Source organism: Alosa pseudoharengus, unplaced genomic scaffold (genome assembly GCF_046254945.1).
Source record: "Alosa pseudoharengus isolate Yale_2024_CS ecotype anadromous, Long Island Sound unplaced genomic scaffold, YU_APseudo_1.1 YU_APseudo_1.1_scf_3, whole genome shotgun sequence".
NCBI lineage: Eukaryota > Metazoa > Chordata > Actinopteri > Clupeiformes > Clupeidae > Alosa > Alosa pseudoharengus.
The window spans coordinates 14715142-14732284 of record NW_027468718.1 but is presented as its reverse complement, the minus strand read 5'-3'; positions in this window follow the sequence as shown (position 1 = coordinate 14732284).

Sequence of the window (17143 nt, the reverse complement as noted above, 5' to 3'; positions counted from 1 at the left end):
GCAAATGCATGAATAATAGCGGACAAATTGAAACTGGTTAATGGTTTTCCTCCGCGGAACAAAGGGGCATGTGGTAATGCAAGATTTAGGTGCACTGTGACTGTGCCAAAGGTACAGGACAGGCAAACCATGGCACCAGTCCTGCTTGCCAGGACACGACCAAGCCATTGCTCATGCAGACATTATAGCCATGTTGGTTGTCTTTGGTTTGTGTGCGTGAGTATGTGCACACTTGTGTGTGTGTGTTCCTGGTAGAAATCAGGAGGGACACATAGCCAAAAGCTTCACTAAAACATTTTGGGACATGAAAAAAATAAACTTTATTGAGATTCTTCTTAAACATACATCCCTTCAACACACACACACACACACACACACACAATACACATGCTGCTGAAAAAAAGAAAGTATGCATATTGTGTATGTCGACAGAAAGGAAGAAAGAAAGAGGGAAGGCAGGGAAAAAAGTCCTTCAGGAGGAGACCGCGGCTTGCTTGCAGACATGTTTGGGAGTGGAGATGGGGAGGGGTGGTGGTGGTGTTGTGTGTGTGTGTGTGTTGGGGGAGGGGGGGGGCACAAAGGAGGATGGGAGGGGTTGTGGTCCCACATGCAGTTCTCCACAGACTCCTCTTTCAGGATATTTACACTCCCACGCACTGTGATTCAGCTGGCACTAAGCCTCTCCAAACAGAGGCTCTGGATTATACCACTGTACACCATCCGTCGTCCATATCCACAGCCTAAGTCTTCAGGATGATGCTTTCTTTCTCTTTCTCTCTCTCTCTCTGTTTTTTCTTCTGTTCCTTTGCCAGCTGATGTAGTAACTGGGAAGTTGAGCTAATGTATTGCCATTCCATCTAACTGTAACAGACAAATTGAATTGAGCTGTTCCACTTATGACACTCACTTCTAAAAACTCTGCACAAAGGCCGAGTGAATCAATAAATCCAAAGCTTTCTTTGTAAGGCTCTCCAAGAACGATTCTAATGCAAGTGTTTTTTTTTTTTTTTTTTTTTTAGTGACCTGTGCATGGCTTTGCCGGTCGACACAGCAGAGCACTCTGGAGGAAAACACTCAGTCTGGATCACACAGGGGACTTCACCTGTCTCAATGAGAGATATCAGCCTGGAATAAAACAAGAGCAGCGGAATGGGGGAGTGTGATGCTGAGTGAGAAAGTCTGTGTGTGTGTGTGTGTGTGTGTGTGTGTGTGTGTGAGAGAGAGAGAGAGTGAGAGAGAGAAAGAGAGAGAGATAGAGACAGTGAAAAGAGAATATATGGACAGACAGCGAGAGGAGTGACACAGAGAGAGTATGTGAAAGAGAGAGGAAGAGAGAGAGAGGGAAGGAGGGTGGGTACCGTTTAAAACTCAGAATCTGCCTCAGTACCACAAGCTATTTTTAGGAAGTAGGCCAGCTACGGGTACCAGCCTGAGGAAGGAGCGACGCCATGCAATGCATGCTTTGTTTCTGTTGCCACAGAACCTAGATAAAGATGGAGATGAAGGTGGCACTGGGGGGGTTGGGGTTAGCTGTCACCAGATGCAGGGTGGGGTTACAGTCATTTCAGCAATGGGATGTTGGCGAATGACAGGTGGCACAGGGAGTTCATAGTGGCAGTGGGGCTGTGTGCTGTGTTTCAGGTATGTTCATTGCTGCAGGTGAAACCTGGCCACCACAGAGCACTGAGACCCTGAAGCTATTGTGCTGCACAGAGCTTTTTCCAAGATGCTCATGTTGAATGGGGATTTTTGCTGTGGTCCATTCATATGTCTATGATAGATATATGATAGATATATGATACGTTTTTGAAATGATTCAAAAGGTCATTTTACACACTTTTTTTATTTGTTTGGGCATTTTCCTCATTCATCAATTTGCTTACAGACATAAATATTGAATCATACTCTGCTTCAGACATTATTTTTGTGTGAGCTGTGCTCCTTGGCCAGACTGAGAGAGGGAGAGGAGACTCACATTCATAAATCATGGAGAGAGCGTCCAGAAGGTGCTGGCAGCTAGGTTCCAGAGTAAGAACGAGAGAGTGAGCCAAAGTCTGTGTTTGATTGGCTCCCGTGTGGTGATTGGATGGTTCTGTGAATTCCGGTTCTGGAATGGCATGGCACTCTCTGGTGTCTTCCCTACTAGAGAATGTGGATTGTAATCCTCTTTCATTCCATGTTGAGCAGCGTTCCTTTTGTATGGGCCTAACCGCCACAAATGCATTCAAACACATATTATGCTTTAATCTTGAGTTCTTTCCTTCCCCTGCCAGTTGGAAGGAGATCCATGCATGTATTTCATACTGTTTTAAATATAATTTCCACGAATACCTAATTAATTTATATCATGTGCCCATGGTTCTCACGTATTTTCTACCATTTACACGTTTGATCAAACGTATTTTAGTAGGTTTTGGGATTCAGCTGTCATATGAAATTGTTATGTTATTTTCTGAAGAAGCCTTTTAGGCATGGCTGAGATATGCAACAACAAAATGTATTGGTCAAAGAAGCACAGCAGATTTTTCTGTAAATGTGATGTGAAAACTCTGTGTGGAGTGTCAAATCGGTGTGCCAGAGGGTATGCATCAATTCAGTATCTGTTCTAAGAACTAAAAACCCTACAAGAGCCATAATTTCACGTTAGAAGGCAATGCCACAACATTAGGTATCTGTATTAGGAGCACTAGAAATAAAAACTAAGTCCACAGGTTACATGAATTTAGAGGAGACTTAGAATACATTTATGATACACCCTCCCCTACAACTACAACAACACTTAAATATAACCAACACATTTTCTCATGTTCATCCATCCCCTCTGTTTTTAAAGTGTATTGAATCCCCTTTTCCTTCTCTGACACACTCTTCTTTTCTTCAAACGTAGCAGTGTATTCTCCCATTGACCACACTGGAAAAGGAAACAAATGTGACACCAGGGGACACCTCCTGCCTTTTCCTCCGCCGCTCTGGAACACTCAGCCCTCTTCGGGACGGGGAGGTGGCCTGAGAGGCTGTGGAGTGTCGGGGTGCGGAGCGCCGGGGCGGAGCTCACGAGGGGAGGCCGGGGGAAGCGAGTGAGCGGCTCTAATCTCGCCATTTGAAATGCTAATGCACCTGTAGTGTTGTGCAAATGCGCACTGTCATGTTAGCGCGCGGCGCAAGGCAGGAGAGAACAACAGGGGGGAGAGGAGAGGAGGAGTAGAGAACAGCAGGGAGAGGAGGAAGAGAGGAGGAGAGGAATAGGTCACAGGGGAGAGGAGGAGAGGAGAGGAGGCCAAGGCTGGCGGAGAGGAGATCTGTGGTCATTCGGACTGACTAGCTGGATGGAGTTCAAACTTCAAAACCTTCTGCTGCTTTGTGGGCATCAGTTGGCTTTGTTCAGACCACTTGTCCGTTGCGTAAAGGTGCCTATGTTTGTTGAGTGTTACCACAACATTTTGAAGAATCAGAGAATAATAATAATGTGTGTTTGTGTTTGTGTGTGTGTGTGTGTGTGTGTGTGTGTGTGTGTGTGTGTGATAAAATGTGAATGTGGAATGATATAACGCAGAGCACTGAGCTGGACTGGGTGGTGAGTGTAGGTGTTTGTGTGTGCGTGTGTGTGGGGGGGTTCGAGTTGAAATGCTACAGCAGCGCTCATAATGCGTCACTTTAATTGTGCAACAGCAGAAGTACGTTCCTCCATGAACAGCTTCTCGGACATAATAATTATACAGCATGACAGTACAGTCTGTACTCAGAAGGATCATTACAGAATTAAAAAGAACACTCAGAAAACCCATTAAAAGCAATAAAAAGACACCTGACATAAATATAAAAGTTTTACTTTTACATGTTCTGTGGGGTTAAAAAGAAAAAGGAAAAAAAAACATTAACACTTCTAACTTTTGCCTGTGCATATCCTCTCACAGAGCTGCTTTTGTGTCTGCGAGCTTGCGAGCGAGCTCTCGGGTTTCGCTTCACACTAGTGCAGCATTTCTCTACAGCAGATGTCAGGGCGCGCGAGCACAGCGCAGGGCAGCTCAGCCCAACCTGGACCTCCCCCGGTGCTGGACACTTCTCGGCGGTGGAACGCGCCCACGCGCCCTCCGTCGCCCACTCCCTCCGGGCTGACCTCCCCGTGACCTCTCTCACGCAGACTGCCAGGCTGGGCGCCGGGCGCCGCGCGCGCTCAGCTGGTACGGCCCCCGCCCAAGTTCGCTCCGTGCCATTTGTCATCTCAGGAAGTGCTTCTCTTGTCTGTTGGTCCGTCTCTTGGACAGATTCTCTCTCTCTCTGTCTGTCTCTCTCTTTCTATTTTTCATACGCTCACCACTCTTTCACCATTATCATCTTCTCTGTCTGTCTATTCACTGAAGTGAAGAGGAATGGTGAGGAGGAAAGACCACCAGAGGAGTTCTCTTTATCATTCTGTTTGGGTGTATGTAATCTCAGCTCTAGACTGACACGCTCACTTCATTATTTAAAACCACACAATCCTCCCTGAGCTGCCAGAACAAACGAGGAAGTGTGAATATAACATGAGTCTTGCATTATGAAGTATTAGCTGTAAAAAAAGAGAGATTAGTTTCAAGGACTTCAATCCTAATTTAATTTCATACACAATCAATATGCTTGAAATTGATGGGAGACTGTGATTTGGTATATATAAGCCAATAATTACTATTTTAATTCAAGCTAAAGATTTTATCTTAAGTCTTTCCAATCACTTTGTGGAATATAAGATGTATGACATTCATTTTCAGCTGAAGCAATGCAGTGCATCACCAAAACGGTTAAAACAAGCATGCTGAGTCCTTTTTTAAAGTATGTTTGGAGCAACTGAATTTTTACTGTGTGGTATGTGTTAACTATATACAGCGGCAAATTTAGTTTTGGGTAAATTATGTTGCGAGACCCCTTTTCATTTGCATCTCTCATTAGGAATGGCAAACTATAAATCTTACTGGTGAGGCAGCTTATGCACGCAAACACCACACACACACACACACACACACACACACACACGCAGACTTAAGAGCTTACTGGGAGAATTAGCTTCATGTCTTTACTTCTTTTCTCTCTCTCCTGCATGTGCTTGGGTGTCTTTTTAGAGCTGGTGTATTTTGGGTCTCGGGTGTTCTACAAACTTTCCCCAATTACGGCTCAACCGCCCGCCCAGGCCTGGGCCTGACAGCCCTGCCACGCCACTCAAGACGACGCCCACGCCACTCCTGGCTAGGCCCCCCTCCCTCCCTCTCTCTCTTTCACTCTTTCATACTCTCTGTGTCTCCCTCTCCCTTTCTCTTTCTCACTCGCACTCTCTCATTCTCTCTCTCTCTCTCTCTGTCTCTCTCTCTGTCTCCTCCCCCTTTCTATATCTCTTCCTAAGTCTTTCTCTGTATCTCTCCCTCTCTCTTTCTGTCTCACCCTTTCACTCTCTCTGTCTCTGTCTCTTTCTCTCTCACAGCTGCCAGAAACACCCTGTTATTCAGTGGTCCCCAGCCAAGACCTCCCCCTCCCTATGACAACGCCCACGCATGCTCTGACACACATACGCGCACACACGTACACACACATACACACACATTCTGACACACGTACACCCATACATATGAAGCTTCCAGCTGATTGCATTTGTCTAACTGCGTAGGCATGAATATATGTGTGTGTGTGCATCTGTGCGTGTGCTTTGTGTGTGGATGTCATATCAAATAGCAGAGAAGGAGAAAAAACTTCAGACATGGAGGAAGCTTCAGACCTTTTCAACAATAAAAACAAAAACAATGCTTGAACATTCTATTTGGTTCCCAATCTACTTCCTCTGCATTAAGATAACATATGGAATGTTAAAACGGAAGCCTTGTGGGGCCAACTATGATGCTGATAATGGAACTCTCTTGAAAGGGTATAAGTTTGATTTAATACTGATAATGAAAGGAAGGTGTTCTTTAACTGTGTGTGTGTGTGTGTGTGTGTGTGTGTGTGTGTGTGTGTGTGTGTGTGTGTTTGTTTGTTTGTGTCTGAGAGATCTTGTGTTTCAGAGAGAGGTAAGACAGAAACATTAGTAGAATCAACACATTTTTAAATGAAAAGTTTGAGCTGGCTTTTTGCCATTTGTGTGTATACGTATGCACTTGTATGGACGTGCGTGCGTGGGTGTACATGTCTGCATATATGTGTATGTGTATGATGTATGTGGAAATTTTCTTGTATGGGAACTTACTGAGTGAAGGCGCATAGATCACAGCGCGTCTGCACAAGTGTACAGGCGCGTGGGTAGGTATTTACGCGTTACTGTATTTATGTGTGTGAGTGTTTAGGGGTGTGTGGGCGGGTGAGCTGTTCACATCTGTGTTTTTGTGTGTTTTGCTAGCGTGTGTGTGAATGTATCTGTGAGTGAGTGAGCGAGCAAGCGAGCGAGTGAGTGTGTGTGTGTGTGTGTGTGTGTATGTGTGTGTGTGCGCATGCACACGTGTGGGCAGATTCTTGCGCTTGGGTGTGTGTTTGTGTGGGTGGGGGGTGTCTGGCATCCAAAGATAGGGCCTTGCGACTTGGAACAATCTGGTAGCTCGTCTCCTCACAACCCAGCGTTCCCAGCTCACTTTCCCATGGACGGCGGGACTTTGGGGGGTTGGGGTGGGTGAGGGGTCAGGCTGTGCCTCAGCTTTGGTGAGGACATATTTCCAGGGAACCGAGTGACCGCAAGTCTGTGCATAAAGACCACAATGACTTTTGTCCACACTAGATCCGCTCTGTAAGAGGCACTGTGAGACTCAAAGCTCAAAGTGTTTGTCTTTCAGTTAGTCTCTCCTTCCCCTGAACAAATTTAATAAAACATTAGTATAACATTATGTCATAGAATATATACTGCACTGTGAATGGGTGTTCTTCAGTTGCAAGTCACTTTGGATAAAGATGTCCTCCAAATTAATAAATAAATTAACAAAAAAATAAATGTTGTAAATCTGCATACCTGTTTCATTCCCATTTTCTCAATGTTCTTTTTCTGTGTTTCCCAGAGCCCTCAGCATTAGGAGTGCATGTTTCCTTCCCCATCTGAATTTATGGTGGCAAAATTATATCATTGCCCAACCTCTTTTCAGGTAGTTCCCTGGAAACAATGCCTGAATCCAGAGGAAATAGTCAATCTTTAGCTGACACCACATCTACACTATGGACTATGGAGTTGGCAGGAAAAGGAATGTCGCTCCAATTCTTTCCTCTTATCTTTTACACCTGACAGCATTATACCTTGTAATTGCATATTGGAATTTAAAGTTTCTGTCAAACAAATTGTTCAAAGGCACAAATATAGCAAAGCATGAAACTGCAATGTGTGTAACTTATTTGCAACAAACTGCAAATAAATGCTGTATGGAGTTTTAAGGATTTATTTTATTTGGCCACTTATCAACAGTTGTAGGATCGTCACACATTCTAGATAAGACATATTCCAATGAATTTGCGGGTATGTTTGCTGTCTGTGTTTACTTCAGAAGGGGGACTTTCGGGGAAAGATGTTTTCAGAGGTCATTGTGGAAAGATACACACTGAACTAATGCACAGACAAACTCACCCACACGTGTGCTAACTGCAAACATGGACAGCACACACACACACACACACACACACACACACACACACCCCACACACACACACACACACTCAAGTACACACACACACACACACACACACACACACACACACACACACACACACACACACACACACACAATCCTAACAGAACAGTGCAGAAATTGTAAGTGCGACCAGAGGTTATATGGGAGAAGGATAGAGTGAGAGTGTCAGACAGAGAGAGAGAGAGATAGAGAGAGAGGGGGATGGGGCATAGAGAGAGAAATAGTGTGAACGAAATAGAGAGAAAAAAAGAAAAAAGATGGAGTGATCACTGATCAGTAGAAAGAGAAAGAAAGTGAACGAGAGAGAAAGATAGTGTGATTGTGGAAGAAAGAGAAAGATAGGAGAAAGAGAGTGTGACTGGAAGAAAGAGAAAGATAAAGAGAAAGAGAAAGAGAAAGATAAAGGGGCCGTACACTTCATGGTGGTTCCTTACTGTAGTATAATGATCTCATCTCTGTTTGCCTCCCTGTTGTCTCATTGACAGTAATGCGACAAGATGACTTTTGGGCCTTGAGGAAAATATGGGAAAGTGTCATGAAAGGTGACAAATACCCTGTATATGACTAATGATCTCTCAACTTAGCATCTTGCTATCTTGTGCTCTGCCACAGTCTCTCATCATACAACTAATTATACTACATTGACTATTCGTTTTATATTAGGGGTTTGTAGGGGTTACCTGTCATTTGTCTCTGCAAATGTCCCTTGTCGTAATTAGTGGTACACTGTGGACGGATTGAACATAGTTAACATCGACTCCCTGTGACAATCTTTGTAGGATTTCACCAGATGTTTTGGTTGTTACACAAGCCAATAAAATAAAAGCCAATGAACATTAACAATTGATGGTAGTTTTGATAACACAGTTTTGATTCCCCCCGCACATACACACACACCCCTTATCATACAAGACAGTCACACAGATAGACAAGATAAACTCAGGAACGGTAAAAGAACAGAATGAAATTAAACAGTCATACATATAAGCTGATTTACAGTTTTTTCAACTGCTTACACACTAAATCTTTGCTTGTCACACAATTTTCTAAACATGTCTTCCAAACAGCATAACCCCACACCAAATCTGCAAAACCATACTAATTCTCAGTGTTTGACTCAGTTTTCAATTTACTAAAACACATTTTGCAAAATACCACACACAATTTTCTACTTAACACACAAAAATCTATCAGGAAGTAACTTGATTTTGTTTTTCAAACACAACCCATCAAAATGCCACACTAAATGATCAGTGCTTCATTCTCTCTTAACATGTATAAACACTCATTACTTTATGGAATACCATCCAATCATTGCCTATTAGGCCTATGAATAGATATACTCTATATGTAGGTATGGACCCTTTCAATCTGGCCCTAAAGGATTTCCGGTTGACATTTTCAGAACCAATGCAGATACACACAAACACACACACACACACACACACACACACACACACACACACACACACACACACACACACACACTTTTCTTTGGAAAAAGCAAAGTAATTTACAGTTTTTTACAATTGTTTTCACACGTTTTCAAAACTCTGTGTCTATTTTTCAAAACTCCACACACAAAACCAACAATCGCTCACACAAAATGCAAAATGCCTCAAATCTCCAGCAAAATGACACACAACGTTCAAAATGTCATAAACACATCTTTAAATCAAACATTTGCCTCACATTACAAACACTTTTGTCATAATATGACATTTTGGATACATCATGTACACACTGTTGCTCAAAAACTAACGCTCTTTCGTCTTTCATAGACTTGTATTTCCATACAAGAGTGAAAGTTACGGTATCTACAGAGAGAAGTTGAAATACACAGTAAAAATGCAAGCAATATTGAAACCAAAAAATAGTGATTTTTTCCCAAATAATTTGCTGTTGCGAATACAGTATTTTACAGCCAACAAGAACAAAGCAAAGCAAAATACAATGACCACCAGATGTACATGGAGTTCTGAAAAAACTGATTTTGTTTTTTCTAAAGACAAGTGTGTGTGTGTGTGTGTGTGGGGGGGGGGGGGGGGGTTGTGTACAGTATGTATTCATAAGCCTATAGACCCTTTCAACTGCAGAAACAAACAATTCTACAGTAAGCGTTCCTAAGGCATTTCTGGAGGCACAGAAAAATTTATTGAGCTAATGGTACTGTAACATGGGGACAAACAAAAATAGAGTAAAAAGACAAATTTTACATAAAGTCAACTTTTTGTAGAACATTACTGTAAGCTAAAGTCCGATTACTGTATTTTCTCTATTTTCAAAGTATCTGCATTGGTTCTGAATATTTCAACCGGAAATCCTCTAGGAGCAGATTGAAAGGGTCTATACCTATATAGAGAGTATATCTATTCATAGACCTATACTAAGGCAATGATTGGATGGTGTTCAGTAAAGTAAAGAGTGTTTGCACATGTGAAGAGAAAGAGTGAAGCACTGGTGATTTAGTGTGGCATTTTGATGGGTTGTGTTTGAAGAACGAAATCAAGTTACTTCCTGTTAGATTTTTGTGTGTTAGGAAGACAATTGTGTGTGGTGTTTTGAAAAATGTGTTTTAGTCAATTGAAAACTGAGTCAAACACTGAGAATTAGTGTATGGTTTTGCAGATTTGGTGTCGGGTTATGATGTTTGGAGGACATGTTTAGAAAATTGTGTGACAAGCAAAGATTTAGTGTGTAAGCAGTTGAAAAAAACTTTAATAGTGGTCAGTCAGTTATTATGTCATTTCCATCTTTGGCAAAATCAGATTTTTCAGAACTCCATGTACATCTGGTGGTCATTGTATTTTGCTTTGCTTTGTTCTTGTTGGCTGTAAAATACTGTACAGCAAATTATTTGGGAAAAATCAAAAAATGTTGGTTTCAATATTGCTTGCATTTTTACTGTGTATTTCAGCTTCTCTCTGTAGATACCGTAACTTTCACTCTTGTATGGAAATACATAAAGCCTATGAAAGACAAAAGAGCATTAGGTTTTGAGCAACAGTGTGTACATGATGTATCCAAAATGTCATGACAAAAGTGTTTGTAATGTGAGACGAATGTTTGATTTAAAGATGTGTTTATGACATTTTGAATGTTGTGTGTCATTTGGCTGGAGATTTGAGGCATTGTGTGTGAGCAATTGTTGGTGTTGTGTGTGGAGTTTTGAAAAATAGACATAGAGTTTTGAAAATGTGTGTAAACAGTTGTAAAAAACTGTAATTGAACAACCATAATTCTGACTGTAAACATAAGGAGACAAAATAAAAAAAAACATACATATAGAAACATAAGGACATAAACTACTGTACTTAGTATGTCTATTACAGTAAAAGCATAAGATATGAATTTTGATTGGGGTGGAAGAGAGAGAGTAATGTAAAATGTCTAACTGTAAGAAGACCTCACTCAAATCCAGTGTTCTGTGTAACAAGTGTTCATGGGTGAAGGGAAAAAAGGGTCTTTTATATTCAGCTCTGTGACCTCTAAGTGTCACTAAGCTCTTTGAAGCTGCTGGCTTTTGTTATTACCATAACCACTCAGCACTGAGGATGAAGGTGAGAGGGGAGTGTGCTTGTAAATGTGTGTGTGTGTGTGTGTGCGTGTGTGTGTGTGTGTGTGTGTGTGTGTGTGGCTAGGGCACTGGTTAAAAAAACAAACAAACGTTGCATAGAAACAATATGACAGTGCACCGTAATAATATTACTCAATATATGAAAATTGTGCCTCAGATTTAAAGCCTATCACTCAATATTGTACCAAAACAAAAATATGAAATTACTGTCACATCGGCTTGCTCCATTATGGATGACTATACACTGTTACTGACAACCTTATACTGTTAATACCACACAGTGCTTAGTCAAATAATATTATGTCCACTGAGGTGCCCTTTTACAGGAATTACTTTTACTTTTTACTTTATTATCTTGTAAAGTGAAATAGCACCCATTCAGAAATCAGTTTCACCACTGTGTTTGAAGTCTATCACCAGTGAATCACAGACAAGTACACTATAGACCAGGGGTTTTCAACTGATTGTGAACCAGGGACCACCATTCTGACTAATTACTTAACCCCAGGACCACCACTGAATAAAAATACTGATTCACACATTGATACTACATCACTGAATCCATGGTCACGGACTACCAGCAATGTCCTCACGGACCACAAGTGGGCCGCGGACCACTGGTTGAAAACCCCTGCTATAGACAAATGGTGTGCAGTCAGGATAGGTAGGGTAGCCATGTGTGTACTGTATACTGTGATGATCACGGACAAATTCATAGAAATGCATTTTCACATACTGTTTATATACTACCATAGAAATGCATTTTCACATATACTGTTTATATACTACCATAGAAATGCATTTTCATATAGACATTGCTACTGCACCTTTCTATGTACTGTACACATGTACAGTTGGCAGGGAGGGAGATGGAGTGTTTCTCCCATGATGCTCTTAGGGCTGGGGTGGGACTGTGCATCACTCAGGAGCACGGTAGCGGCTGATTCAATTTCACCCTAATTCCCTTATTTGCCACGGAGATTGAGTGCAGTAATCCCAGCAGCGCACTCGCTCCCAAGACGATCTCTGTGCCAAGGGGGCCCCAGGGAAGCCTGTGTCACTTATACAGTCATATGCTAACACACACACACACACACACACACACACACACACACACACACACACACACACAGAGTCAGACAAATACACCACCCCCCGACACACACAAACACACACACACAAACAAAATCAGACACATACAAAAAATCAGACACATACACCGCACGCACACACACACACACACAAATACACACTCGTACATTCACTCATAGAGACACAATAACACATGCACACATAAAAAACAAACAGTGACACACACACACACACACACACACACACACACAATGGCATCTCTGGTCCTGTGTGTCAGTCACACTTCACCACCAACAGCTTGGCTTCGCTGACAGACCTGCGCCCATCAGATGGCACAAACAATGGAGCTGTGCCATCCTCCCAGTTCCAGTATAGTGCCAGTGAAATGGGCAAAATATCACCAAGATATCAACAAGAGTGCAGAGAGTGGCGAATCTACTACTGACTGCTAACACCAAAGCTGGATAGCAAATGATGTAGTAGACAAACGTGGAGATACTACTGTATGTATCTAACTATACATAATGAATGTGTGACAGGAGCACGTGGGGGAGGAGGACAAGGAGGAGGAGGACAATTCAGCATTGTTGTATTGTTCATACATCCATCTGATGTGTCTGTGTTTTTTTCCTTTCACTTTTTTGATTCTGACACAGGCGCAGTGAAGAAAAAAAAGGGGAAAAAGCCAGTGACAAAGAGACGACAAAATTCCAAACAAGTTTAAAGAAATGACACACAGCCTAGGCTGGGCCACCTGAAGTAAAACTTCCCTCTCCCGTCTCTCTCTTTGGCACGAGGTGCCTGGTGGAACGGTGAGGTTTGCTTGGTTGCCTGCCGCCACTGCTGCTGCGGCGGCTGCTGCCTGCTGCCTGCTCCTGCTCAGGCGTAGCTACCCACGGCTTCCTGTGCGCGTTCCTGAGAGCCGCCTACATCTGGGCACCATAATGACCAGTGTCCCGCCCACCTCCTGCACACACACCACGCTAATGAGGGGGTAATCACATCCCTGGGCCCCTGATGGATCTGGCCCGCGCGGGGGTGGGTCTCCCACTTACTGCAGGAGTCTGATTGCCCGCCCACCACCGGCTTCCTGCTCCACCGGGGTACATTAGAACGCCGTTCCTGGCCAATCAGAGCTGTCGCTGAGGTGAAGGGGTAGGCCGGTGAAAAGAACACGGCCGACCGGGTAGGCGCTCGGGATAAACTCCTAATGCCCGTTGACCTCCACTGACCTCTCATCAGAGACGGTAATGATAAACTAGGGGGGTGTGCAAGGAGGGAGTGTGAACAATGATCATTCGTAGTGTATCTGTCTTTTGAATTATTTCTTTTTTTTTTTATTCCACACATGCGGTGCTTAGGGCCTAACAGACTGTAAAGGTCACACATCCTGTCTCTCTCTGGCAGTTAAGGTCACAAGAAAAATGAGGGAAGAGCAGAGGAGCTCAGTCGACTGTAAAGGTTGGCGCCGGTTCAGTGCGAAGAAGAGTGAAGTGAAACTTAATTTGAGCGCTGAGACTTATGGAAACATTCAAACTCCCCGTCTCTCAGGATTAATCAACATCTTTACAAAAAGCCTATACAAAATGTATCAGTGCCGGAAACAAAGAAAAGCTGTTAGAAAAGCTAGAGGAAGAAAGGGGAAAACAATCCACAACAATCAAAACAAAACTTGGGAACAAGTATCATCTTTGTCTTCTGTGACCCCTGAGAAGAAGCCACACAGCCAGCGCATATAAAACTCACAAAATGTTCACGACGCAGGCAAAATGTTCAGTTTGATTTCTGACAAAACATACATATGCACATGAGACACAAAAACAGACCCACACACACAAACAAGAATGGACACACACACACGCCACACACACACACACACGCCACACACACACACACACACACACGCCACACACACACACACACGCCACACACACACACATACGCCACACACACACACACACACACACACACACACACACACACACACACACACATATTTGAACACACAAGCACAGTATCTTTGCATGGAAACAGGTCCCTCTGGCTTTTTGATGTTTACCAGACGGCAATTAAAAACGAGCTCTGCTGAGGATTGGTGCCCCCCACTCATCCGCCCACCTGCCCAGAGCCGAAGTGGTGGTTGATTTTCCAGCTCCGTGCCGGTGTCAATCACCAGCCTCTGCTCTGTCTACCTCCCCGCAGCACCCAGAGCTTGATCTTCCCCCATCAAACGAGATGCCTCGACTCCTCCGACTCACGAACACGGCTGTTTTCTCCCCAAATTTGTCTTCTTTTTTTTTTTGCGTTGCGTTGCGGGACGGGATACAAATACAACAATGGCTTGTTTTGTGTACTGCCCTTGGTGGCCTCGAGTGGGGCATTGTTGTTGTAAAAGTTCTGTAAAATCTCAGCACATACTTTTTTTTGTTGAGCCAATGTGAGTCAAAAATGTTGTAAAAATGTGTAATTGTTTATATTTATTGTTTATATTGCTGTTGAGACATTGAGTGAGAGTGTGACCAACCAAACTTTTGTGCATCACTGTTTACAGGCAATACTCTCTCTGCTGAATCCACATGGGCTTTTGAGGTTGATGGGTTCAGAGGCCTTTCACGTCTCAGGTCTCACACATAATACACTCATCTTATCGATTGGCAACCACTGTTAATAACAGGCAAGGACCCATCAAAAAGCAGTTAGTGTTTATGTGTGATTAATATTCGAGATGACAAATAACAATGATAACACATAAGTAAGTATGAGAACATTATTGTATGTTATTCATTAACGTTGTCCAAATGTGGTCTCACATGTCCTCAGGACTCAAATAGCCAGAGCATGGCCTTGTTTCGAGGTCTGACCTTAGCTTCCAGCAAACTGATTGCAAATTCAGTTGGCCTCAGCTCATGTTGACAGAATTCCTACTACAGTAAAACTACCCTAGTAAACAGGCCATGACGAGGACTAACCCTAAATTTAATGTGTTGGACATTACCTTTTTTAATAATTATATGGTTTACATATAGTGTATTACGCTTGGCAAGAATTGATGCTCTTCTTTACTGTAGTATTGAGTCTCTCAGGGCCCTATGTTGGCAATCTAAAATGCATGGTCACTGGTGAATATCATTAAAGTATCTGCGTTGTTCTGAACATTTCAACCATAAATTCTCTAGGAACAGATTGAAAGGGTCTATACCTATAGAGTATACTGTATATTCATAGGCCTATACTGAGGCAATTATTCGGATGGTGTTCTGTAAAGTAATGAGTGTTTGTACATTGAGGACTGAGTGTGAATAAGTGGCGAATAAGTGTGGCACTTTGATTGGTTGTGTTTGAACACCGAAATCAAGTTACTTCCTGTTAGATTTTTGTGCGTTAGGTAGAAAATTGTGTGTGGTGTTTTGCAAAATGTGTTTTAGGATTTTGAAAACTGAGTCAAACATTGGAAATTAGTGTATAGTTTTGCAGATTTGGTGTGGGGTTATGGTGTTTGGAAGACCTGTTTAGAAAAGTGTGAGACAAGCAAAGATTTACAGTTTTTTTCAACTGCTTACACACTAAATCTTTGCTTGTCACACAATTTTCTAAACATGTCCTCTAAACATCATAACCCGACACCAAATCTGCAAAACCATACACTAATTCTCAGTGTTTGACTCAGTTTTCAATTGACTAAAACACATTTTGCAAAACACCACACACAATTTTCTACCTAACACACAAAAATCTAACAGGAAGTAACTTGATTTCGTTCTTCAAACACAACCCATCAAAATGCCACACTAAATCACCAGTGCTTCACTCTTTCTCTTCACATGTGCAAACACTCTTTACTTTACTGAACACCATCCAATCATTGCCTTAGTATAGGTCTATGAATAGATATACTCTCTATATAGGTATAGACCCTTTCAATCTGCTCCTAGAGGATTTACGGTTGAAATATTCAGAACCAATGCAGATACTTTGAAAATTACAGTAATCGGACTTTAGCTTACAGTAATGTTCTACAAAAAGTTGACTTTATGTAAAATTTGTCTTTTTACTCTATTTTTGTTTGTCCCCATGTTACAGTACCATTAGCGCAATACATTTTTCTGTGCCTCCAGAAATGCCTTAGGAACGCTTACTGTAGAATTGTTTGTTTCTGCAGTTTAAGCATACAGTAGGCCTATGAATACATACTGTACACGATCCCCCCCCCACACACACACACTTGTCTTTAGAAAAAAACAAAATCAGTGTTTTCAAAACTCCATGTACATCTGGTGGTCACTGTATTCTTCTTTGCTTTTTTTCTTGTTTGCTGTAAAATACTGTATTCACAACAGCAAATTATTTTGGGAAAAATCACTATTTTTGGTTTCAATATTGCTTGCATTTTTACTGTGTATTTCAACTTCTCTTTGTTGATACCGTAACTTTCACTCTTGTATGGAAATACATATAGAAAGCCTCAGACAGAAGAGCTTTAGGTTTTGAGCAACAGTGTGTACATGATGTATCCAAAATGTCATATTATGACAAAAGTGTTTGTAATGTGAGGCGAATGTTTGCTTTAAACGTGTGTTTTTGACATTTTGAATGTTGTGTGTCATTTTGCTGGAGATTTGGGGCATTTTGCATTTTGTGTGAGCAGTTGTGGGTTTTGTGTGTGGAGTTTTGAAAAATAGACACAGAGTTTTGAAAACGTGTGTAAACAATTGTAAAAAACTGTAAAAATAGAGAAAATACAGTAATCGGACTTTAGCTTACAGTAATGTTCTACAAAAAGTTGACTTTATGTAAAATTTGTCTTTTTACTCTATTTTTGGTTGTCCCCATGTTACAGTACCATTAGCTC